Source organism: Cynocephalus volans, chromosome 12, assembly GCF_027409185.1.
Source record: "Cynocephalus volans isolate mCynVol1 chromosome 12, mCynVol1.pri, whole genome shotgun sequence".
In the NCBI taxonomy this organism is placed as follows: Eukaryota; Metazoa; Chordata; class Mammalia; order Dermoptera; family Cynocephalidae; genus Cynocephalus; species Cynocephalus volans.
In genome coordinates this window covers 78660122-78686140 of record NC_084471.1, presented here as the reverse complement: position 1 = coordinate 78686140, position 26019 = coordinate 78660122, and the positions used below count along the sequence as shown (strand labels likewise).

The 26019-nt window shown below is 36.7% G+C and overlaps 1 protein-coding gene across 1 annotated transcript in view; it reads right to left on the bottom strand.

Annotated features, from left to right (window-relative positions):
• The window catches only part of SLC2A13 (solute carrier family 2 member 13), a 317237-nt gene that overhangs the window by 101389 nt on the left and 189829 nt on the right, over positions 1 to 26019 (bottom strand). The window lies entirely within an intron of this gene.

Genomic DNA, 26019 nt, shown 5'->3' with positions numbered 1-26019 from the left:
GAAATGTGATATAATGGTAGAAATCTGGTATAAGTAAAGAATCTCTTCAAAGAAGACACAAGGAATAAGAATGTGTCAGAACGAATCTGACATTGTGGGAGGAGATGAGAAACTGATATGAGGTACATGACAACGGCTTTGTGGTTCCTGGAGAAGTGTACACTGGTGAGGTAAGTCTCTAGCACAATCAGTATGATTAGGCTCTGTAGACTCATTTTGTGCTAAATGAATTAATTCACTGGAGATTGACTCTTGAAAAACCATAATGCCAGTTTGCGGATGTACAATGGAGGATATGTCTGGCACATTTAAGGATGACAGATTTCTTGCAGACGTTTCTTTTCTCATGAAAAGATTAATAGCTATATCCGCTGATTACTTTAAAGTTGACCTGAAAACAAAGAAAGCAAAATATTCCCAGTGAATCACTGATGAAACGTGATAGAACTAAAATCCTAAAGACACATTCTGAATAGCTTTGCCTAGCTTTTCCAGTCACTCTAAAATACAAATTAACTTTACCCAAATCCAACAGTGGGTATCCAAGCAATATGTTAAATCAAGTGGGATATTTCCATAGTTAAAAATCTACAGTTTCCAGGCATTTAGCAACACCTTCATAATATTTCAAAAAGAAAATCTGTTTTAAATATCTTTAAGTCTCATTGGTTCATCAATGGTTTCTGTCTTTTTTTTTTTTCTTTCTTTTTAAATTTTTTTAATATATCATTACATTTGGGTAGTGTTCCATTGTTTAAAAATTCTGTATACTATTTTTAAAATTAATGAAGTTTCTTATGCAAAATACTAACACCAACATGAACTCATTCATCTCTACAAAAAGTGTTTTCCTTTTTAAAATTACTAAACCAAACTTACAAATTGCTATGTGGCATGAAGGGTGTGTTTTACTGATCACACTAAAAATTATGCCAACCATTTGAAGACTTTGAATTCTAACAGCTGTTGTAAAAAGAAATTCCCAGTGGAATTAATCCTATCATCATGAAAATTGTGAATGTTTTGCAGTCAGGATGTAAAGTGATGATAAAAACTATGAAAACAATTCCTTCCATCTGAATAGTGTTTTACAGTTTCCAAGTTCCTACCAAATGTGTTTGCATAAAGATCTGTGTAGCAAGGTCAAACCTATATGTTACCACTAAGAAACTAACATGCATATCAAATCTTAAAAGGCAGAAAATGGAAATGCTGAGAGAAAATTCAAGAATTTAAAACCAAAAGAATTTGATACTTGCCATGCTACTAAATTTCAGTTTTTTCAATGCCTTAAGAATAAAAACATAAATTGCAGAAAATAATTTTTCAAAATAGAGTCATAAGAAAATGAAACAAAACAGAGAGGATATTTTGATGTTTTCATTTTCCATACAATAAAATCATGCCATGTAATGTAACATATTCACAGGATCTGGGGATTTGTACATGTACATCTTTGGGGAAACTATTACACTGCCTAGCACTGTAAAGGTGCGAATAAGCAGTAAAATAAACAAAAAGCCAAGGATGAGAAGTCGAGGAATGAAAGACAAGAACGTTCACTTAAAAGATAATCAGTTTCATAAAAAAAATCAGGCAATAACTATATTCTTTTATAGGGCAGGGGATGACATATCTAGATCAAAATAATTCACAAACATTGTTTATAAGAGTCAGGTTATGGAGTTGTGGACAGATACATTTAACTGATATTTTAAAATGTGAGACTTCCAATATTTTTCACAAATAATGATATCAGCCAACAATTTAAGTGATGGGCCACCCCTGTTTTTACAATCTTCTAAACCTTTACGTAGGTAGTTTGAAGTTTCAAGATGCTGGGTATTCATTCAAAAGTTATACAAAGCATATGAAAGCTTTCTTCATAAAAGAACAAGAACAACTGAAAAAGGCTTTCTTTTTAGACTCAAAGCAGGAATGCCTTCTCTTTTCAGTCATTTCATAATCTCTCTCAAACAAACTACCGTCTTCTTCAAAGATTCCCTGGGCAACATTTGGTCATCTCACACATACCATCTCTTCCCCATAGTGAAGTTGAAAGGTTCATAACTCTGCAGACATTTAAGAACAGCAAAGACTGGAACTGTAGATGCATTGCTATCTTAGAGATTATGTGACACCCAGCTTCCAGTCCCAAATTTTAAATCTGACTAAAACAAAATAGCTCTAGAAAACATGCAGCCTTTGGTAATGACAATATATCCTAATGATGACTTTTAAATAGCAAGAAAATAATAAACACGAGTACTTCATGTGCGTAGCAAAATATATCTATTGAGTTCCTATTTGAACAATGCATTTCCTAAGAATTTCTGAAAAAGCTATCTTTTTTAGCTTCGTAAGGCAATTGCCTGTCTTTTTCACTATTGTCAGTATTACAGAGTTAACAACAAGTAGGTACTCAACAATTGTTGAATTTATTGAATTTATCTACCACAAACTTTCAGAAAGAAAGAACTTACAACCAAAAACACCTGGCAGACTTGCTAGAACAAAAATTAAAGACTGATAAGAGGGAGAAATAGAGGTAGACGATGAAGTTAATTACATGAAAGCCTTAGCTGCATTATCACTACGAGTTGGCTCTAAAATTCCTGGCAGCCACAGCACATTGGTAAATGATAGTTTTAACTGTCTGACAAAATAAAACATATTAGCTAATAATAAAGATAAACTTTTTCTGATATGAAACTATAAAGACTTTAATTACATGAAAATGAAACATACTCTTCCTGATGAGAGCCAGTCTAAGAAGAACAAATTAACTGCTAAAATTTAGTCAAAACTGTTTTGATTTATGTGGCATAAAGGTGATATGTCCCAGCAGTATTACAGACAGCTTCCAAACATAGTCATCTAGGAACCTTGCCTTACTCAATGGTCTTATGAGTCACATCCATATTGGGATATAGACCAAGTTATATGAGAAGACTTGAATTTATGGATTAGCACATTGACTATCAGCCCTGAAAGATATCCATTATCTAAGTTATATTCTTTGGCTCTTTTAGCTCTTAGCATTAAAAATACATTTTTTTGATACTATATGCCAAAGCACATTGACCATAGAATTTAATTTTTTATTGAAACTTATTGTTTGTACATATTTATAAGGTACAGAGTTATACTGCAATTCAAGTATACAATGTGTGATGATCTAATTAGGGCATTAGCATACTCATCATTGCATAACTTAATCATTACTTTGTGATGTGCACATTTATCTCCTCTCTTCTAGTCATTTGATAATATGCAGTAAGTCATTGACAAGTACAGATTCTGAGATCAACTGTACAGTAAAAAAACTTATTTTTTCTACCTGTAATTTTGTCTATTAATGAGCCTTTCAGTATCCTCCCCCTTTCTCACCTCTAGTAACTACAGTTCTCTCTCCTTTTAACAGTTCAACTTATTATTAATTTGTTTTATTGTTTGTTTTAGCTCCCACATATGAATGAGGACATGCATTATTTCTCTTTCTGTGCTTGGCTTATTTCACTTAACATAATTTTCTCCAGGTTCATCCACACCACTGCAAATGGCATAGGGTACTCCATTGTGTATATATAAAACATTTTCCTTATACAGTCAACTGCTGATTTTTGTGTGTTGATTTTGTATCCTGCTACTGTGCTGAAATCATTTATCAATTCCAACAGTTTTTTTGTAGAGGTTTTAGGCTGTTCGATATATAGGATCATGTCATCTGCAAACAGGGACAGTTTCACTTCATCTTTTCCAATCTGGATGCCCTTTATTTCCTTCTCTTCTCTGATTGTTCTGGCTAGTACTTCCAACACTATGTTGAATAGGAGTGGTGAGAGTGGGCATCCTTGTCTAGTTCCTGTTCTTAAAGGAAAAGCTTTCAGCTTTTCCCCATTCAGGATGATATTGGCAGTGGGTTTGGCATATATGGCTTTAATTATGTTGAGATACTTTCCCTCTATACCTAACTTATAGAGGGTCTTTGTCATGAATGAGTGCTGAACTTTATCAAATGCTTTTTCAGCATCTATAGAGATGATCATATGGTCCTTGTGTTTGAGTTTATTAATATGGTGTATCACATTTATTGATTTGCGTATGTTGAACCAACCTTGCATCCCTGGGATGAATCCCACTTGATCGTGATGAATAATTTTACGTATTTGTTGCTGTATTCTGTTTGCTAGTATTTTAGTGAGGATTTTTGCATCTATATTCATCAAGGATATCGGCCTGTAGTTTTCTTTTTTGGTTATATCTTTACCTGGTTTTGGTATCAGGATGATGTTTGCTTCATAGAATGAGTTTGGGAGAGTTGCGTCCGTTTCAATCTTTTGGAATAGTTTGTAAAGAATCGGTGTCAATTCCTCTTTGAATGTTTGGTAAAATTCTGCTGTGAATCCATCTGGTCCTGGGCTTTTCTTTGTTGGGAGCCTTCTGATAACAGCTTCAATCTCCTTTATTGTTATTGGTCTGTTCAAATTTTCTACGTCTTCACGGTTCAGTTTTGGGAGCTTGTGTGTGTCCAGAAGTTTATCCATTTCCTCCAGATTTTAAATTTGTTGGCGTATAGTTGTTTATAGTAGTCTCGGATGATTCCTTGTATTTCAGATGAATCAGTTGTAATATCGCCTTTTTCATTCCTAATTTTTGTTATTTGAGTCTTCTCTCTTCTTTTTTTTGTTAGCCATGCATGGTTTGTCAATTTTATTTATCTTTTCAAAAAACCAACTTTTTGATTCGTTGATCTTTTGAATTGTTTTTTGGTTTTCAATTTCATTCAGTTCTGCTCTGATCTTAATGATTTCTTTCCGTCTGCTAACTTTAGGTTTGGATTGTTCTTGTTTTTCTAGTTCTTTAAGGTGAAGTGTTAGGTTGTTCACTTGCCATCTTTCCAGTCTTCTGAAGTGAGCATTTAATGCAATAATTTTCCCCCCCAATACTGCTTTTGCAGTATCCCACAGGTTTTGGTATGATGTATCATTGTTTTCATTAGTTTCAATAAATTTTTTGATTTCCTGCTTGATTTCTTCTTGGACCCATATGTCATTAAGTAGAATGCTGTTTAATTTCCATGTGTTTGTATAGTTTCCAGAGTTTCGCTTGTTATTAATTTCTAGTTTTAATCCATTGTGGTCTGAGAAGATACATGGGATAATTCCAATTTTTTTGAATTTATTGAGACTTGCTTTGTGACCTAATATGTGATCTATCCTGGAGAATGATCCATGTGCTGATGAGAAGAATGAATATTCTGAGGTTGTTGGATGGAATGTTCTGTAGATATCTGCCAATTCCAATTGGTCTAGTCCCTTTGACATAATGATTTCCATCCCTTTGGGTTTGTACCCAGTAGTGGGATTTCTGGGTCATATGATAGTTCTACCTGTACTCGTTTGAAAAACCTCTATATTGGTTTCCATAATGGCTGTACTGATCTACAATCCCACCAACAAAATACAAGGGTTCCCCTTTCTCTGTATCCTTGCCAGCATTTGTTATTTGTTGTCTTTTTTATAACAGCCAGTCTAACTGGGGTAAGATGATATCTCAATGTGATTCTGATTAGCATTTCCTTGATGATTAGTGATGCTGAGCATTTTTTTCATATACCTGTTGAGCATTTGTATGTCTTCTTTTGAAAAATGTCTATTCAGCTTCATTGCCCATTTTTTAATTGAATTATTTGGTTTTTTACTGTTAAATTGTTTGGGTTTCCTGTATATCCAGGATAATAGTCCCTTGTCATATGTGTAGTTTGCGAGTATTTTCTCCCATTCTGTAGGTTGTCTCTTTGTTCTGTTTATTGTTACCTTTGCTGTGCAGAAGCTTTTAAGTCTGATAAAATCCTATTTTATCCTTATTTTCTCTTTTGGTGTCTGTCCTTTTAAAGTCTTATTCAGAAAATCTTTACCCAGTCCTACATGTTGGAGCATTTCCCCTGTGTTTTCTTCTAGCAGTTTTATAGCTTCAGGTCTTACATTTAAGTTTTTAATCCATTCTGACTTGGTTTTGTATATGGTGAGAGATGGGGGTCTAGTTTCACTCTTCTACACATGAATATCTGGTTTTCCCAAAACCATTTATCGAAGAGGCTGTCCTTTCCTCAATGTATGTTTTTGGCACCTTTCTCAAAGATCAGTTAGCTGTAAGTATGTGGGTTTATTTCTGGGTTCTCTATTCTGTTCCAATGGTCTGGTGTCTATTTTTATGACAGTACCATGCTATTTTAGTTATTATTGCTTTGTAGTATATTTTGAAGTCAGGTAGTGTAATGCCTCCTGCCTTATTTTTTTTGTTCAGGGTTGCTTTGGCTATTTGAGGTCTCTTGTTGTTCCATATTAATATTAGGATTGTTTCAACTATTTCTGTAAAGAATGTCATTGGTATTTTGATGAGGATTGCATTGAATCTGTAGACTGCTTTGGGTAGTAATGGATATTTTCACAATGTTAAATCTGCCATTCCATTAGCATGGACTCTCTTTCCATTTTTTTTTGTGTCTTCTTTAATTCATTTCATCAGTGTTTTGTAGTTTTCATTGTATTGACCTTTCACCTCCTTGGTTAAATTTATTCCTAGGTATTTTATTTCTTTGGTAGCTATTGTAAGTGGGCTTGCTTTCTTGACTTCTTTTTCTGCTAGTTTGTTGTTGATGTATAGAAATGTTATTGGTTTTTGTATATTGTTTTGTGTCCTGCTACTTTACTGAAATTGTTGAGCAATCCTAAGAATTTTTTAGTGGAATATTTAGGTTTTTCTATATATAAGATCATGTCTTCTGCAAATAGGGACAATGTGACATTCTCTTTTCCAATTTGGATGCCCTTTATTCCTTTCTCTCACCTAATTGCTCTGTGCTGATGAGAAGGTATATTCTGAAGATGCTGGATGAAATGTTCTGTAAATGTCTGTCAAGTCCATTTGGTCTAGAGTAAAGTTTATTTTTTATTTTAATTTTTATTAAATCAAAATTGATTATACATATTTTGGGGGTTCAACATTGAGATATGTTGACCAAATCAATATTACTAGTATATATATTGTTACCAGTCGTCGTATTCTTTATGCCCCTTCTCCAATCTCTCCCCATCCCCCTCTCCCTCCCCCATCCTGCCTCTAATTACCCTAGATTTCTTCTCTCCTTCTGAAAGAATAAGGGTTACTCTGTTGGTTTGTTGCCTAAATGATCTGTCCAATGCCGAGAGGTATGGTCAGGTTCCCGAATATTATCATAGAGCAGATGCTTCTTCTGTCGCTCTGAAATGAGCTTTGTGGAGAGAGACATCCTCTTCTTTTATCTCTGCTCGTAACTCTCCTTATGTTAATGCACTCCAGTGGCTGGTGGACCATTTGCATGGTTGTTGTGACATCTAGCAGCTTATGCGGCAGCCATGGTTATGGTGGTGGCTGTGGGGGGCCACCCACATGGAGGTGATATTTTTGGCATGCTCCTTGGCACTGGCAGTGTAGCTGGTTGTGGGGAGTGTCTGGTCTCGAGCTCCATGCTTTGGGTCTCTGGGTGGGCACCGAGGTGCTGGTGTGGTGTGCCTGGTTGTGGGAAGGGGGTCTGATCCCCTTCTCCATGTCTCAGGTCCCCGGGTGGGCCCCAAGGTGCTGACATGGTGTGCCTGGTTGTGGGAGGGGGGTCCAGTCCCTGACTCCATACCTTGGGTCCTCGGGCAGGCCCCAAGGTACTGGTGCAGTGTGCCTGGTTCTGAGAGGGGGGTCTGGTCCCTGGCTCCATACCTCAGGTTCCTGGGTGGGCACCGAGGTGCTGGTGTGGTGTGCCTGGTTGTGGGAAGGGGGTCTGATCCCCTTCTCCATGTCTCAAGTCCCCAGGTGGGCCCCAAGGTGCTGACATGGTGTGCCTGGTTGTGGGAGGGGCGTCAAGTCCCCTTCTCCATGCCTCAGGTCCCCAGGTGGGCCCTGAGGCACTGTTGGTATGCCTGGGCTGGAACTAATTTTTTGTCCTTTGCTTACATTTTAACTGGGGAAACTTCTGGTGGGAACCAGTACTTGAGCTGTGTGGTTGAGCTAAATTGCTGTTTTGCTGCTGTATCCCTAAGAAAGGCTTTTTGTGCAGCTCAGGGTTTGTCAACCTTACAGGTACTTCTGGCCTTCCAGAGAACTGATGCACCTGGGTTGTGTAGAAACTCTGATCTGGGCCTGAGTTTTTTCACCAAACTTAACCCTATGCCATTCTGCATTCCCAACCAGTCTCCTCTGAGTGGTCGTGCTGATCGGCTATCCTTGCTGTGTGCCAGTGTTCTCCCAGTGGGCCCATCTCCCCCACCACCTGTGCTCCAAACACTTCCCATGGGACAGGCCCTGCGCCAGTCCCTTGCAGTGACTCACCAGCCTCTGAATGGCTCCCCTTTTACAGCTGTTCTGGCTCCTCTCTCCTGCATGGATCCATGGGAACCCTATTAGTGGTCTTGCTGTCTTGGGGGCCACCAAGGCTCTCTTCTTGCCTGCTGCCTCCAAGTAATTCCATCTGAAAGGCATGGCTGCAACTTCTGCCAGCTCCTGCTTAATGTACTCGGCAGCTGGAGACTTAAAGAGGCTGTGGCCCAACAGAGCAGTTTTTTCTTTCTCTCGTCGTGGTTTCTCCCACCTTCAAGAACTCCGTAGGTCTCTCCTCCTCTTCCCCTGAGCTCTAGTGGCCCCAGCTTGGCTGATGTTACATTTTTATAGTTGTAAATTGGTTGATTTGTGGGAGAGAGTGACACTGAGGACCGTCTATTCTGCCATCTTGATCGGAACTCTGGAGTGAAGTTTAAATCCAATGTTTCTTTGCTAATTTTTTGTCTAGATGATCTGTCCAATGCTGAGAGAAGGGTGGTGAAGTATCCAGCACTTACTGTATTCGGACCTATCTCTACCTTTATATCTAGTAATAACTGCCTCAAATATCTGGGTGCTCTGAGGTGCATATATATTTATGATTGGTATAGCCTCTTGCTGAATTGATCTCTTCATAATTATATAATGTCCTTGTCTCTTTTTATAATTTTTAGTTTAAAGTCTATTTTATCTGATACAAGAATATCTACTACTGCTTACTTTTTATTTCCTTTTGCATGGAATATCTTTTTCCATCCCTTCACTATTAGTCTATGTGTGTCTTTACTGGTGAAGTCAAATTTCTTGCAGGCACCATATAGCTGGGTCTAATTGTTTAATCCACGCAGCCAATCTATATCTTTTAAGTCAGGAATTTAATCCATTTATGTTCAAGGTTGTTATTGAAAGTTAACTTCTGTCACTTTCTTAATTTTTCTTACAGTTGCTTTAAGTTTCTCTTGTCCCTTTCTTTCCCTTTTATTGTTTGTCTTTGCTGTTTGGTGTTTTTCTGTAGTGATAAGATACGGTTTCTTTCCCTTTGTTATTTGTGCATCTGCTCTACTAGTGGGTTTTATTCTTTCTCATGTATTCATGATGGTAGTTATAGCTCGATTTCAGATATAGGACTCAAGGATTTATTGTAGGGCTGGCCCTGTGGTCGTGAATTCTTGCAGGTTTATTTATTTATTTATTTTTGTCTGCAGAAGACACTGTTTCTTTCTCCTTCAGAAGGACAGATTTGCTGGTTATAGTATTCTTGGATGGCAGCTTTTTTCTTGTAGCACTTTGAATATATCATCCAATTCCCTCCTGTCCTGTATGATTTCTATTGAGAAGTCTGCTGTTAGTCTGATAGGGGATCCATTATAGGTGACTTGATGCTCTTCTCTTGCTGTTTTTAGAATCCTCTCTTTGTCTTTGACTGTTGGTTTATCTTTGACTTTGTAGTTTCAGTTCTTGGTGAGTGTACTTGTGTAGACTTCATGTGACTTCGACTGTATTTAATCTTGAAGTTGTCTGTGGGTGCCTTCACGGTCTATGTGGTGGGGCCCTTAGTAGTTTTTGTTGGCGCACATAACACTAGGCAGGGTTGTTGTGGCTGTGGGCCAGGCAGCTCAATAGAGGCCTGTCGTGAGGGAGAAAAGCTGCTACCCAATCCACTATTGGTACGGGAAGAGGTGTACCCTAGTGTAGCAGGGCCTGGCAGCTCTGCAGAGGGCTACCATGTCAGCTGCTACGCCGGAAATAAGCCTGCAAAGTTGCAGTCAGGCCCAGCAGCTCTGAAGGGGCTTGCCTTGGAGGGTCAAAGCCCCTGCCTCATTTGCAGTTGGTCAGGGAGCAGGTATACACCGGTGCTGCAGGTCCTGACAGCTCTGGACAGGACAGTCAATTCAGCTGCTGGGCCTGCAGCCAGTCTATACAGACATACCTGGTCCCATAGAGATATGGAGGGCCAAAGAGGCGGGAGACACTACCACCAGGCTGGCTGACTGTCAGCACAGGCACCTGTGAACTCAGCAGGCCCCTGGGTAGTGTGTGTGTGGGGAGTATGCACATGAATGTGGGGGGCTGCCCTCTATTGGTGGCTACCCCGCTCAGCAGGTCTGCTTGCTCACCTGGAGGGGAAGGGGGTGCCACGTAAGTTCAGATGCTGTGGTCTCAGTCTTTCTGTCTGACCTAGGCTCTAGGCAGCTGGGGTGGTGGTCCTGCCATTGTCTGTGTGTATACGCAGGATGTAGGCAGGCCCTGAGGATGGAGGGAGTCAGATTCATCAGGTTTGGGGCAGGGCACACACTAGTTCTAGCTGCAGGTTCAGTTTCAAGACGGCACTGTGCCATAGCTGCTTGGGCAGGAAAGTGGGTTCCTTTCCCCGGCCTTCTTGTATGAGATGGTGTGGTTGTATACTCTCGCAGCTATTCTCCAACTGAGTTTGGGGCCTGAAAGGATTGGGGGACTCTCTTGTGGCAGCAATTGCTGGCATTTGTGGTGGCAGTGGAAACAGCTGGGGTTTTTTCAGCTTACTGTTTCTCTGCCTGACTCTGAGCCGGTCCCTGTGGTGGGGCAGAGACTGTATGTTTTGCTCTGCTCTCAACAGTGCTTTTCCCACCTTCTGCCCTTCACAAGGATTTCGTCTCTCCCCTAGTGCTCTGCAGTGTATTTCTTCAGTCGTTCTGGTCAAAATGTATCTGTTCATCTGCTGTTTTGGTCTCTTTTTGGGGCCCGGGAGGAAGGACAAGTGCCAGACACTTCTAGCCAGCCATCTTCTCTTTCTCGACTACAGAATTTAAAATATTAGTCTAATAAAAGAGGCCCTTTTAACTGAAAGAATTATATTTTCCTATTGGGATAGTGTTTATACAGACAAAAACATGGATCACTATAGAAAATGCATCAATATTAAGGAGACCTGTAATTTGTTTTACTATAATGATGAGTACCAAATTTTGTACTTTTAAATGCTGTGGCAGCAACCTTCTTACCCCTGTACATAAGACTTGTATCCAACCAACCTTGCATTGACTTGTATATCTGCTGTTGTTAAAAATAAAAGAATTTTAAAATTAAAAAAAAATACATCAAAAGCTTTTAAAAAAACATTTAAAAAATTATTAAAATGTTCAAACATTTTCATGTATTTTATATAATGAGAAATCCTTTTTGTATATTAGGTAGCAAGTCATAAAACCAAAAGTAAAAGTTAGAAAAGTAGAAATGAGGATTGCACATATACATGTGTTTTGAGCTAACATACTAGTGAATTGTATCACACTATCCTTAAATTAAACAATGATCCAAACATGATGGCAACCCTCAGAAAGCATAATTATTAATCAAATTTAATATATTCATAAATTCATAATTTAAATAATTTAGTTAGTTTTTTGGGAACAACAAAGAAAAAATGTGCCAAAAAACTTGTAAGGGATTTCTACAGATCCCCAATGTTCCCAGTGTAACCTACCCCCCACCTCAGAAACTAGTTCCCTTCCTCTGGCTTCACCCCTCTGGAGACCTCAGGAGAGAGGTCACTTTCTTGTCTCACCCAGCTCAACCAGATCACTGACCTACCTTTGAGCATCACCAAGAATAATGATAGAAACTCTATTCAGACCTCCAATTCACCAATTTGCCAAATTAACCTTTTAATTCTTTCCATAAAATATACACCCACTGGACATCGAACATTTGGGACTTCATGATCTCCCATTTGTTGAGTGTATGTATTATCAAGTCGGGTGTGATTGCTCCCAAACAAGTTTATGCCTGTAATCGTAATGATGTAATTTAATCAAATAATACATAAATCAATAAAACATAAGATGCTGAAAGAAGTTGAATCAAAAACAAAACCATATACTTTGGAAAGAGTCAATAAAGATGAATTATTAAAAAATTGTGTGTGTAATATGACCATAAAAAATTACAGGTAAAATGTAAAAGTCTAAAAGGACTCTGCCCATGGGTTTCTTCTAAAGTGTGTTTCAGTTCTTGTTCTATTTGAAAGAAAGAAAACTGGTAATTTGTAGATGACAATATCAGTGTGGTTTATGCAAGAAAACAAATCTGGAAGTTCAAACAGTGGGTATGATGAATTATCATATTACTACAAATAAAATGTTTGAGATATGTATGCATCAATTCCTCACAACTGTCTTTTTCAGTTAACTAAAAAAGTGCTGACTCTAATCTTGCTTCATCTTGTCTCAATCCCTTGCTTATTTCAGCAACAAGCGGAAGTCTAAGACTTTCAGATCACCTGTTTTTACCTGGTCATTTACCTGCACACTAATCTGGTACGTTGACTAACTTAACCCAACTTTCCTCTTGTCCCAGCCCTTCCACACTCTGTCTTTGTGCCTTGTAAATTAAGTCCGGACACCAGGCACTACCTTCTTCCATTTTGCATCTGCAGCCTAAGCTGGTTTTCTCTCACATCCTATATACCTCTAGGCCTGAGGAGAGGGAGAGGATGAAAAGAGGGAAAAGATATGTCTATATGAGTCTCTAACCCTCCTTATTTAGCTGTCTACCTACTTTCTGGTCACTTCTCATGCAATGGAAATTTCAGTACCTGCCTCACAATCTTCACTTCTATCCCTGTGTCGCTATTCTCCATGAAAGTAGCATCAACACAGACCACCCATACAACACCTGAGTCTCTTATTTGCTCGACCACCAAATCCTTCAAGTCTCCTAGTCTCTGACCAGCACAGTCTACCCTCCTGGCTCACTTACTCAGATTCCCCACTCACGCAATTCTTCACTCTCCTGGAGACTTTAATCCATAGACTCTATCTCCTTTCAGCTGTCCATCATCACTCATTCCAGCCCTATTCCCATAACTGTCTTAAGTAGTTTACATTTCCCAAAACAGAGTTTCTCAGATATCAGTGTGCTAGAGAATCACCTGCAAGGTCTGTTAAAAAACAAACTGTTGGGTCCCAACCCCAGATTTTCTGATTCAGTAGGTCCAAGAATTTACATTTCCAACAAGTTTTCAGAGGATGCTGATGCTGCTTTGAAAACTATTTCCCAAACCATTATTACAATCACTTTCTTTTTACCATTCTCAAATTCCCTGGCCTGTTACCCCTCTGTCATATTTATGTCATAAACACCAACTCTGCTTATATCTAGTTATTCTTCTACTCTGCATTTATGTCTAGCAGCTGAAAGGGTGTAGAGAAAAACACAAATTAACCTCACTTGAAATTCCCTAAGATGCACACTTTCCAACTCTCCAAAGAATGATTTTATAGCATCCCCCCTTCTTTCCACTATCCCAGTCTATCCAGCCTTAGGTGGAATCCTGTCTAATGTTCATTGACAAAGAGAGAGCATTTAGATGGTTACTTCCTTGGCTCACCACCTCCAAACTCACCAATCTGAACAAGCCTAAGAATATCAATCAGTGCCCAAATATATCTGTTCTAGATTTCTCCAATATTTGCTGCTAGAATTATTAGTCTCCCCTTCTGTTTTTCCCCAGATATTTATCCATACCTCTCTTGTAACACACATCATTTACCTTCTGGCATTAGAGTTACTTAAATATCCATCATATTTCTCCTAATAGACTATAAACTACAAAAAGAATAGTATATGTGTGATTCACCTTTGCAATTGCCAGAGCAGACTTATGACTATTTTTAAGACACATATTAAGTGTCCACTTAAATGAGTGAATGGAATGGTATGACCTTTTACCTCTTTTGTTCCTGTATTTATTTTCTGTTGAGATATAACAAAACTTCACCTTTTTAAAAAAAAAATGTATGTTTTTCATTGCAAATGTTTACGGGGTACAGATTTTTGTTTCAATACATGTGTATATCATATAATGATCCAATCAGAATAGTTAGTATATCTATCACCTAAACATTTATCATTTCTTTGTGGTTACAACATTCAAGATCCTATTTGCTGGCTATCTTGAAAGATATATTATTAGCTATTGTCACCCTAGAGCACCAGAAGTTATTCTTCCTATATAACTGTAACTTGTTACTTTGTATCGGTACCAACCTTTCCTCAACACTCACCTCTCCACCTCCCTTTCCCTCCCTCCGGTAACCCCTATTCTACTCTCCATTTCTTTCTCTGTTTTAAAATTTTCTTTTAATTGACCCATGATAATTGTATATATTTATGGAGTACAGTATGATATTTTGGTAATTCATACTATGTGCAATGATCATATCAGGGTGCTCAGTGTATCCATAACCTCAAACGTTTGTCATCTGTGTTGGGAACATTCAACATCCTCTCCACGAGCTACTCAAAGATACACAGTACTTTGCTGTTGCCTGTAGTCTCCCTATATTGCCATAGAACACTAGATCTTATTCTTATTATCTCTCTACAGTTTTGCATCTACTGACCATCCTCTTCCCTCCCCTTCTCCTTCCTCCCGTCTCTAGTAACCACTATTCTACTCTCTACTTCTATGAGATCGACTTTTTTAGCTTCTACATATGAGTGAGAACATATGGTATTTCTCCCTGTGTCTGGCTTATTTCAATTAACACAATTTTCTCCACGCTCATCCATGTGGCTGCAAATGGCAGAATTTCATTCTTTTTTATGGCTGAGTAGCATTCCATTGTATGTATACCACATTTTCTTTTTTTTTTTTAGTTAGACCATTTTATTTTATTTTTGGAAACATGATTGTACTTATTTGTGGGATACAGTGTTGAATATGATACCTGTGTGCATTATGTGATGCTCAAATCAGGATAATTAGTATACTCAACATTATACAATGTAATCATTTTTTGTAGACCTTTACCAGTTTCTCATTTTGTTAACATTTTTAATAGCTTTATTTAGATATAATTTATTTTGTTTATTTTATTTTATTTCTTTTAACTTCTCAATACACACTATATTTGATTTTCCTGACCCTTTGCCCATTCCTCTTCCCCCCTCCCTCCCTCCCCTCCCCCCCACATCATATCTGTTCAATTGTCTTAACAAGTTCAAGGAATTGTTGTAATTGTTGTGTCTTCTTTGCCCCCGTGTAGCACATTTTCTTTATCTAATCATCTGTTGAAGGACACTTAGGTTGCTTCCAACTCTTGGCTACTGTGAATAGAGCCATAATAAACACAGGAGTGCAGGTGTCCATTCGACTTGTTGATTTTCATTCCTTTAGATATAAAACTTTACCTTTTTAAAGTGCATAATTCAGTGGTTTTTAGTATGACTAAATTTTATTCTCTTAAATAATTGTAATAATGTTCATACAAAGCATTCAAATAATCCAGAGGGTTGAAAGAAATAAAAAAGTCCCGTGGAGTAGGATGAGAGGGAAAGGTAGAGGGCTGTGTCTTGAGTGTCTTAGTTTTTTCAGCACACTCCCCACTACCATCCCTTTTCCAACTCAGCTACACTCTTTTCTACTTCACTGGCCAGCCTGAGCTCTGAGGTGCCCCCATGGCTGGAGAAACGTACACTAAAAATGACTATATATGACTTGTGAGCTTTTCATCCAAACAATGATACAAACTGATCTTTTCTTCCATCTTTTATTGTCTCTTCAGTTCCAAGTTGTGCCTATGCAACACCTCATTAAAGCAAACAAGAGGGGAAAAGTCGATGGTCTATTCTAAAATTCTTCTCAGGAGGCTTAAGAGCCTGAGTGTGAAAAAGGGCAGGTCATGGCATTTACTTTATGAAAAACACTGCTCTGGGCATTGACTATCAAAAGGGAATAAACAGTACTTTAAGCTGTAAGGGTCTCAAGGGTTTGTTTGTAAGTAAAAGTATGCAAAAGCTTTTCTCTATATAAAAGCAACGTTTTAGAGCAGGGTCACAAAAAAATGTGATTATGAAAAGACATGTAGTTTTGTGCACATTATTTATAACTGAATCTCTGTAGAATCACATACTGGGAAGACAGATCAAGAACATGCAGAATGAAGTGAAAAAAAGCAAAATAAGGAAGTATGTTAAGGGTAGAATATCAGCTGTAAAAAATAATCACAGAAAAATAAGACAAATAAATAAGCCAAAACGTTAAGACACACTATCTTTAAGTGGTGAGATTTAGGTGACTTTTATTCTTTACATGTTTCCAATTTTTCTATGATAAGCATATATTATTTTTTAAAAATTTTGTTTAAAGTATTAAAATTCTGTAGGTTAGAATCTGTCATACATTGTGTTCAAGCACCATAAGCTTCCAAGTCTGTGAACTAAACTTAATATTATTTTAAATAAAAACAAATATGAAATAACAGTCATGAGGAACTTACATATATTTGTCTTCAGAGAAAGATGCTTTTAACTTATTTTTTCTTTGCCAAACTTAGTATTTTTTTAATTAAATAATCCATGTCCCTTACCTCTTAGTGCTTAAAACACTGCAAATAAGACACCGTAATAAATTCCCAGATTAACTATTCAATTCAATAAGTACTTAGACATAATAATGGTAATAGAAATTTTAATGGAAAATAAGTACATAATGGCCAAATGTCTCAATCAGATCAAAAGACAAGTACTATCTGGGGGCTGTTTGGGATAGTGGGGCTCACATTCCACTGAGGGAGACCACTATAGACATAAAAACTACACACCAATGGGCCAAGTTCTATGAGAACACTAAGGGGCAATACGAAGGCAGTGATTAAGTCCACCTAACAGTCCACACAGTTAATCAGTGATTCCAATTAGCCGTATTACTGTTTCTCATCTCCCGGAACTGAAAAGATACAAAGGAGAAAGGAATTCAGGATGCTAGTTACCACAGGGGTTAGTTGGGAAGAGCACTTAAACTCAGCCAAGGATCATACACAGGCAGAACTGGAAAAAATCTCGAGACTGTAAGTCATAAGCAGGATGGCAAACACCCACTTGGTTCACTAACTAGAAAAGCTGTAGTGTCAGAGATAGATGTGATAGCCAGGAAGGAAATTCCTGGTTTTGATTTCACAGGAGATGGCAATGATCTGAAGGGTGACTATGTTTAAGAGGTGCCTTTGATGCAGGGGTGCATGATAAGATGGAAAAGGCAGAACTGAGTGAGGAAAAGGGCACACTGCAGGAACAGGATACTGTAAAAGCCAACAGCATCGCACAGTTCCCAAAGATTAAAGACAAATTTGTAGATTGACCTCACTTGAAATCCCCTAATATGTTTACTCTCCAGCTCTCCAAAATGATGATTCTGTCTTCTGATGAACAGAGTGGGCTTGTAGAAAGAGAGAGCAGGTGGAGTAGAATGCAACACTGTGTACAAGGTGCTAAAGTAATTTACTTTATTCAGTCATCTAACATGTAAGAAGCACAGAGATAATTCCTGTATCAAATATTCTGTATTTGGTACATTTTTTCTCTCTCCCCTTCTACGATATGGGTGAACGAATTGTATGGTATGACAACTTTTAGATATCAAAATTAATACCCATGAGTTTAAGCTATTACTTTCCATGAAAAGATAGATTAATATTAATGGATATTATATTAACCTCCAAAGCACCCAGAGAGAAATCCTCTCTGGTAGCACAGAGGAATTCTTGTCCTTCTATGGGCAGTTCATTTTTTTCCTACCTTAGGAACACTGTGAATCATGGAATGAAACATGTCTTTCTTTTTGTACTGGCTGCATTTAGAGAAACATGCTTCTCAAACTTTAGTGTGATTAAGAGTCATCTGGAGATAGTTGCAAATGCAGAATTTTTAGTTGTCCATACCCTTTCTCTGTCCCCACCCTTGCACCCAGGATTCTGGTTCATTTCAAGAGATCCTAATGCACGCAGTTCCAAGATCCCACTTTGAAAAAGACAGGCTTTGTGATGTATTTCGTACAGATGCACTATTTGATGTAAGTTTCTTGTGCAAAAAATCATCTTATCTTCTTCTACTCTGACCTATTTCTTAAATCACTAACTTAAAGTTTATTTTACCTATTGCCTTTCCATGTGCTTAATTAAACCCTCTCAAATGTCTTCTGAAATAAGGAGGGTTGAAGTGAATAAAGACTTTTGACTCAAAGCAGATAAATCTTATTTTTCCTTTTCCAAATATCAGGGAAAGAAACCTGATCTATTTTTTAACACCAGAGGAACTAGTTGAGCTATAACAGCCCTGGGCAAAGAGACTGCAAAGAGAGGCCTGAAACACCAATGTATTATTAAATAGTAAATTAAGCTGCTGGCTTGATGCAGGCACATTGACAGCACCATGCCCTTTGATGTTCAATGGAAAGCCCTAAATCTGCACTTGGTTCATTTCAAGTGCATAGATGCAGCACCAGGACTTGCCTGTTCAATTATTAGCAGAACTGTAGGACCTTTCATGGATGATAGAAAAAATTCTTCCTGTGGGTACACATGAAGTGTGACCTGAAGAAGAAAAGCAACTATCAATCAGTCAGCATGTATTTACTGGGGAAGTACTACGTAAAAGACATTCATCTTCATTCTCAGACACCGTAGTGAAGGATTTAACCATCTGGCTAATGCTGAAAAACCAGGAGAATCAGGTAAATACTTTCCGGTTAACTATTGTGGTATGTTTGCATTGACTGTATTGTTTTAACTCTCTACTTTTCTTGATGTGTGTAAAATTAGTTCTAGAAATGTCTTTTTTATTTCCTGTTCCTTATGATAGAAATCCAAAGCTGCTTCATAAGAATATACAGAGTTGAAAAACAAGAATAACAGCTAACATTTATTGAGCATTTTCTACAAGTCCATGAGACTCAATTTTAGAGTTGAAACTGAGGGCAGAAATCATCTCCAGATAAAAGAGGGAAAAGAGGGATAACATCTATTGAGCACTTCCTAAATGCCAAGTCGTGCCCAGATGTGCTCTGCATATATCATATCATGTAATCATCACAGACCCTTATGAAAATGCAGCCTTGGTAAGAGGCAATGCTAAGCACTTCAGGGGGTAATTAAGTCAACATAAAAGTTCTACACTCCATTCTCCTGCACACTTAGCATACCAAAGAGACTGTTATGGAAATCCTTACTCAGTTTATGCACTCTACACACAGGGCAAACATAAACTCTTATTCATATTTATCACTACCTTTTTCCTGAATAAAGATTATTTTCATTTTTTTATAGCTAAAGTCTTTTCTCTAGTTTAGCACTTTTGCTGCTAAACATGCTGTCATTAATATTCATAAGATATAAAAATCATAAAAGCATTTAGTTAGAAAGATACCTCCAGAGATGGGCAGATGGCTGGGCAGGGATATCCCTGAAGGACGCTGGCCTTGAGGGGATACAGAGCAGCAGTCAGTCCTGGAGGCTCAAAGCCAATTAAACTCTCCTCTCTACTGGGAGCTCTAAGACCAATGAAAATCAACCTGAAGGGAAGGCGTACAGGGGCATGTAAATACAAAAAGAACCTTTTCACAAACGTGTGAGGAAAAGAAGAGGCAGAGTCTCTCTCTCCCTCTGTTGGTCATGGTGATGGTGCGGCAAGGAATCGTCAGATACTGAGCAGTTTTCTCTATGAACCAGAGGGTGGACTTCCCTCCTCCAGTTGCTTCTATTCCAACGACCACACCTGAGGCCTGGATTAGTTACTTCAGTTCCATGGGAAAATAGTCTATTGTTCTGTTGTAAAGGTCATTGTTATATTTTACCTAAATCTTTTTTTTTTTTTTTTTTTAATAATTTCTAGATTTTCTTTCTTCTTGGCAAGGAAGTCATACAAGTGACAATGTCACTGGTGTAGAGAAGAGAGAGCATGAATCTGAAGCCAAGAAATGTGTGTTTATGCTCTGCACTGTAGCAGGCCCCACTTCTGGCTCTGCCCCTTACTGATTAAATCAGACAGGAGTGGGAGGAGGGATGGTTTGAACAGATCAGTGATCAACAACTCTTTTCCTTCTAACTCAGGAACCTTCTGTCAGTTTGTTTCTGCTTGATACCCCACACTCCTACCTAATTCTCAACCTTATGTTAACAGAATGCTTGGAAACTCTACTGGCCTGATCTGGTAGAGATTAAATGACAAACTGATTGTGTTGAGTCAGCAATCAGCCATGGAGGATCCATGTGCTTGTGGAGAAGTAGCAGTGCCATGTGGGCAGGCTGCCTCAAACACCCAAGTTCTGCTGCCTGTCTAGGGTGCAAAACCCACCCTGTTTTTGAGTGTTAAACCTTTACCTGACAGGACAGAATTGCAAGAGAGCACTGCACTAACTTATTGTGACGATTCTTTGCTAATAGTTAAATGTGATGTTTACAGTGGCATTAATAAACAAAGAAGTACATCAACATAGTGATTCTTTTGAATTAAGTATTTTCCTCTATATGGAATTCTTAAAAAATAAGCAAAATTTTGGGCCGACCCCGTGGCGCACTCAGGAGAGTGCGGCGCTGGGAGCACAGCAGCGCTCCCGCTGCGGGTTCGGATCCTATATAGGGATGGCCGGTGTGCTCACTGGCTGAGCGCGGTGTGGCCGGTCACAAAAAAGACAAAAAAAAAAAAAAAAAAAATCAAAATTTTATAATACTAATAATTGATGCAACTTTATATCCTGACTCAAACAGCTACGATCTGATTCACATAACTATGATATATCTGGATTGAAAACAACTAAAATTTTTCCAGGACTTTAAGTACCCATAACCTACTGAACTATTTTTCTTCTGAATATGTCCAACTGTTTACTTTATAAAAATACAAATGGCAATTCAATAATTAAAATAAAAACTCTCCCCAAATCGAGCAATGTAACTTAAATGTTCACTGTGATGTGATTTTAGAAATATTTATGAACATTAACTAGATAAACAAATTCCTTTTATTTTTGCTAATAGCAAATCAGAGGTCAGATCATGACATATCACTCTATTTCACTTTATTAGGCCTATTCTGTCTTTCTGTAGATCATATATATCTGACTGCTTGCTTATTTTCTATATTACATATCACTATTAAACTTAAATCCCAAAATTTATCAATCTCATTCATATTTGTAGGTAATTTTTTTTATGTACTTCTAAATTATTACTTTATTCTCTCAGGATGTTATATATTTATCTAAGCTATTTAAAGTGCTGGCAGATTCTTGTGCTTTTTCTATTAAATGAGAAATTTTAAGATACATGGATATAAGTAGAGTCTTACACTCTAACAAGTTACCCTATATTTCATAATTATTACAATATGAACGTATGCAAGGTATTTATACATTGTTATATACATGTAGTGAGTATAGGCAGAATTTACACTTTAGTGGTGAGCAACATTTTACTTTAAAGTCTAAAACTTTAGTTGTTTTTATTATTCAGTATTTTATAAAATCCTCTATAATCACTTCAACTGAAAAGTAAACATAATTCTTCATATCTTTACCAGATTCTACTTTTAACTTTCTTTGGCTAATAATATTTTACGTTCTCACATAGTGACCTTATAAGTCTCTACTTTCCAGAATCAGCAAGAAAATTACTATATTTGAGTAGAAGCTCTATAAATCTGTAAAATAACCCAGTCACTGCTTTTAAGAAGTACAAGTCTACATCACTCTTTTTGTCCTAAATCAAGCAATTACTAGGGGTATATAAAATCTGGAGTTACATATAATTAAGAAATAATTAGAATATATTATTCAACTTACAGGAAAACGTCGGCCATAAATTTACTTTAAAGAAATAGCAATGTAGTTAAAGATTCATGTAGAAGGAAGTTCATTAGAGCATCATTATTATTTCACAGTATTACCTATAAAAATGAAAAAAACAAAACCACACTGTGGCAGCAGAATAATAGCCCGCCAAAGATGTCTATGCTCTAATCCCCTTATTATGGAACTGTTGAAACAAATTATGGCCTAGCCATACAAAAGAATTAGATATAGTTATTAAAAACATGTTTTAAAATGATATGTAATATGATGAGAAAATAGAACCACTCTAATATTAAATAAAAAACTTAAAAAATTAAATATATTACATGATTTTAATTCTGCATATCAAAGTATAATTGCATAATAAAAAGTGAAATGTCATCTCTGGGAGGGGGTTATGAATAATTTTCATTAATTTATTCATGTTTTCATATTTAACAACGAAATCTTATATATAATATATATTTTAAAAACAATAAATGGTAATAGAAAAATGTTGGGTGCCTAAATGACTAAGAATCCCTCAAAGTTTCAAATGTTCTTTCTTAGATCTAATTTTGAGGATATATGTAAGATGCCTGTCCAGACATCTGGGAAATCTTCACCGACTATTCCCCAGTCCTTTCCGCCATTTAAATCTGGCTGCTGAGCTCCAACTTATGCTCTGTGATTACCATTAACATGGCATCTCTGCACTGCATGACAACTGCTTCTTTACTGTTCTGAGTCCTTCCTGAACTCCCAACAATATGAAGAGGAGCCATCTATTTTGTGCCTCACTGCATATTCCTATTCTCTCACAGAGGGGATAAAATTAGTCTTCAGTTCTCAGCTTATAAGTAAAATCATAAATAGTTTAGGCCAAAGAAGATGGGAGGTTTCTAACTTATTTTAAGAATGGATATGAACATATCTAATATATTTAATATGTTTAAATCTACTGTTTCTTCAGTTAATGAATTATAGGAGACTGGTAAATACACTGCTTGATGAGTTCTACAGTGAAGATTAACAGGGGAACTTGGAAATAATGGATATAATTTTCTGCTGAAATTTACTGCTGACAATCCTTAAGGTATGTATTATTATCACAATATTTCATGTTACAACATGAAGACCCAACAGGTTAAGAACATGCCTGAGGTTAGTGGTAGGCATGGGCTCAGATCAGGGCTCATTCCCCCAAATCACATTGCTGCCAAAATCTATATGGGCTCAATATTTATCTACAGCCTTTTCCAGACATTCAGCTGAGAACACCTCTCTTCGTTACTGTGACATTACAATTTTTACAGGTGATTTGATCATTATTAGCTGTCTATGATTCTTTAAAAAAAAAAATTGTAGATACCATAGAAAGAGAATCCTATCTCTGGAAACACGGTTATTCTGAAAAATGAATACAGATTTGTTGATAGGTTTAGTCCATTAATTCACACATTAACTCTACTCTTCTATGGAAAAGAAGAGATCTGTTAAGAAATTAGGCCTCAAAAGTTTACAAATCAAAGAGTATGAACTCTATCACAGTTTACATCTCCACTTCTCCATGTAGTATGCTATTTATATTTTAAGCAATAGAAAGAGCCTGAGCTGAGAGAAAGCCTTGGCTACATTTCTGTAATTAATAAGGCTGTTTCTTATCCTGTCTGTCTCATTAATCTTCATGTCTTACGGCAGGTTGGCAATGCCACCTTTCCTCACCCTTTCACCTTGTTTGGGTCACAGGGACAGATGAGCTGATGTGTGCATGTCTTTGTTTCTCTCCAAGGAGACCAATGGAACTGTTGGCCCAGCCACAGGACCTAGTGTTGGCACTGTGCTGTAACAGATTTCACTGGATGAGCTCTGGACTGCTTATGATTTTATCGTTGTGACTTCATCTGTACAAGTATTGAGGCTTAAAACTTTAGTCAAGGAAGACACTTTTAAAAAAACTATTACAATTCTAATTTTCATTACTTTCTTGTTTTTGGCTGATAAGATTGAGTGCAATAAACAATAGCCAATTTCTTTCAACAGATTCTTATTAATCTGCCACAGAAAACACACCACAGAAAATGGCAATTAATAAATACAGATAGTAACCTGGCCAATTAACACAGACCTAGTCAATTTTTTTAAAAAAGAAGAAATATCAAATTTGTTCTAAAGTGGTGACAGAAAAGCCCTTTGCAACAGAGGTAATAAAAATTTCTCTCTAAAATGAGGAATACAGACATAATATGAAAAGCACAGCGATAAAATAAACCAAATTCACATTACATTTTCTGCCCTTGTTTATAAACCAAAGTTGTAGGGCAGCATTGTCATGTTAATAGAGTAAAAAAGAAGACAAATCCTGACATTTTATTAATAATTTTTCAAACCATATATCAGAAAAAAAATGTAAAAATTTAACTAGATTCTGATTTTGACAATTTGGTATAAGCTACTCTAAATTCAATTAAGACATTTCTATATTATTGAAATGAAAATGACAATAATCTAGTCTTTGCATATTCTCTATTCAGAAAGACAGTCCACAAATATTAAGAGAGAGAGAAAAATGGTAGTTATCAAAAATAAGAAAGCAAAACCATATTTAGTCATTTAAGTTAGATTGGCCAATTTTCTAGGAAAATGCTTAGCAACATTCTAAGCGAATAGCTGGGATTTTTCAGTAATTTATTTTATCTGTGTCTACTACATAGAAAATAAAACGTTCATGTAAAATTTTACAGCTCTTTTCCAATAAAAATAAATTTAGGGTTAATTTAAAAGTAAGCAGAAATTCAGATTCTAACTAGAAAAACTGATCTGTTATGCAATAAAGATATGTGCTTTTTTGGGAGTGTGTGTGTGTTGAGGGGGAAATCCTGGACCTAGTTTTAATGTCTTCGTTTTCAAGTTACTTAACTAAATTTAAAAGAAGCACATTTCCTGTAATTTGTGTTAGACCTACAAAATAATATCTTCAGGTTTTGCTTATAACTGAAAACATAAAATTTTAATTTTTGAACTCGTAATCAGCATAGAATTGAAAAAGTAATCCATTCTTTTCATTGAACAATAAATTAACTTTTACAACCAATTAATGTGTTATTAGGGAGTAACAAAAGCTGAAAAAATAGTGAAATGTACAATATCTCAAATAGCAAAACAATCTACCTTTAAATGTTTAGTATATTTGGTAGGTAATACATTATAGTTAATATTCAGTACATTTTAATAAACGTTTTTGCAAACATGTAGTAAACATGGCCATACTTGCATTCTGCTAGCTATAGTACCATGTAGTAGGGCTTTGAACATAGTAACAGCTCAATAAACTAAACTGAAAATGAAGGTTTTAAGAGTTGTTTTCAAATTGTTGCCAGTAAGTGACCATTTTAGCTTTTCAGTTAAAATTTTACTTTGCTTTACTTTGCTTAATTCTAACTCACTGGACAGTGGTTATCCACATGTTGAATGATACACAGAATATTCATGAACATGATGAATAAAAATAGATTATAACAACAATATTTTCCTTTTATTTTTTATCTGATCTCCAATTAACATTCAGGTAAGCAAGCTACTAAACCTTTAAGGAAAAGAATATGAAAAATATCAAAAAGAGATAAAATTAGCCTTTTAGTCTATGGAAATAACTTGTCCTCCTGCTGAATTGATTTAGCTTAGATACTGGGGTGGTTAAACATAGACCAAATATTCAAGACAGACAAAAAATTCCAATACTGAAATTAGAAGGGAAAAATAAAATTAAACTGACTTTTTAGGACTACTTTTAATGTATATATTTTTAAAAGTCAGAGCAAACAACTAAAGCAAATATCAGCAATCACTAAGTTCAAGGTGAATCCAGAGGGCTAGGCTCATAGGTGAATGCTGGTAGTAAAGCAGATGTAAAAATCTGGGAATAAAGCAGGCAGATGCATGAAAGATAAAGAGAGAGAAAGGAAGCAAGAAAGAGAAAGAAAGAAGAAATGTAGATGAAACCATGAAGTGCTCACAAGAATTGTCCTTAACAAGGAAAACAGGCAAGAAGAACCCTACGCCTGTGCTTAAGAAGCACTCTA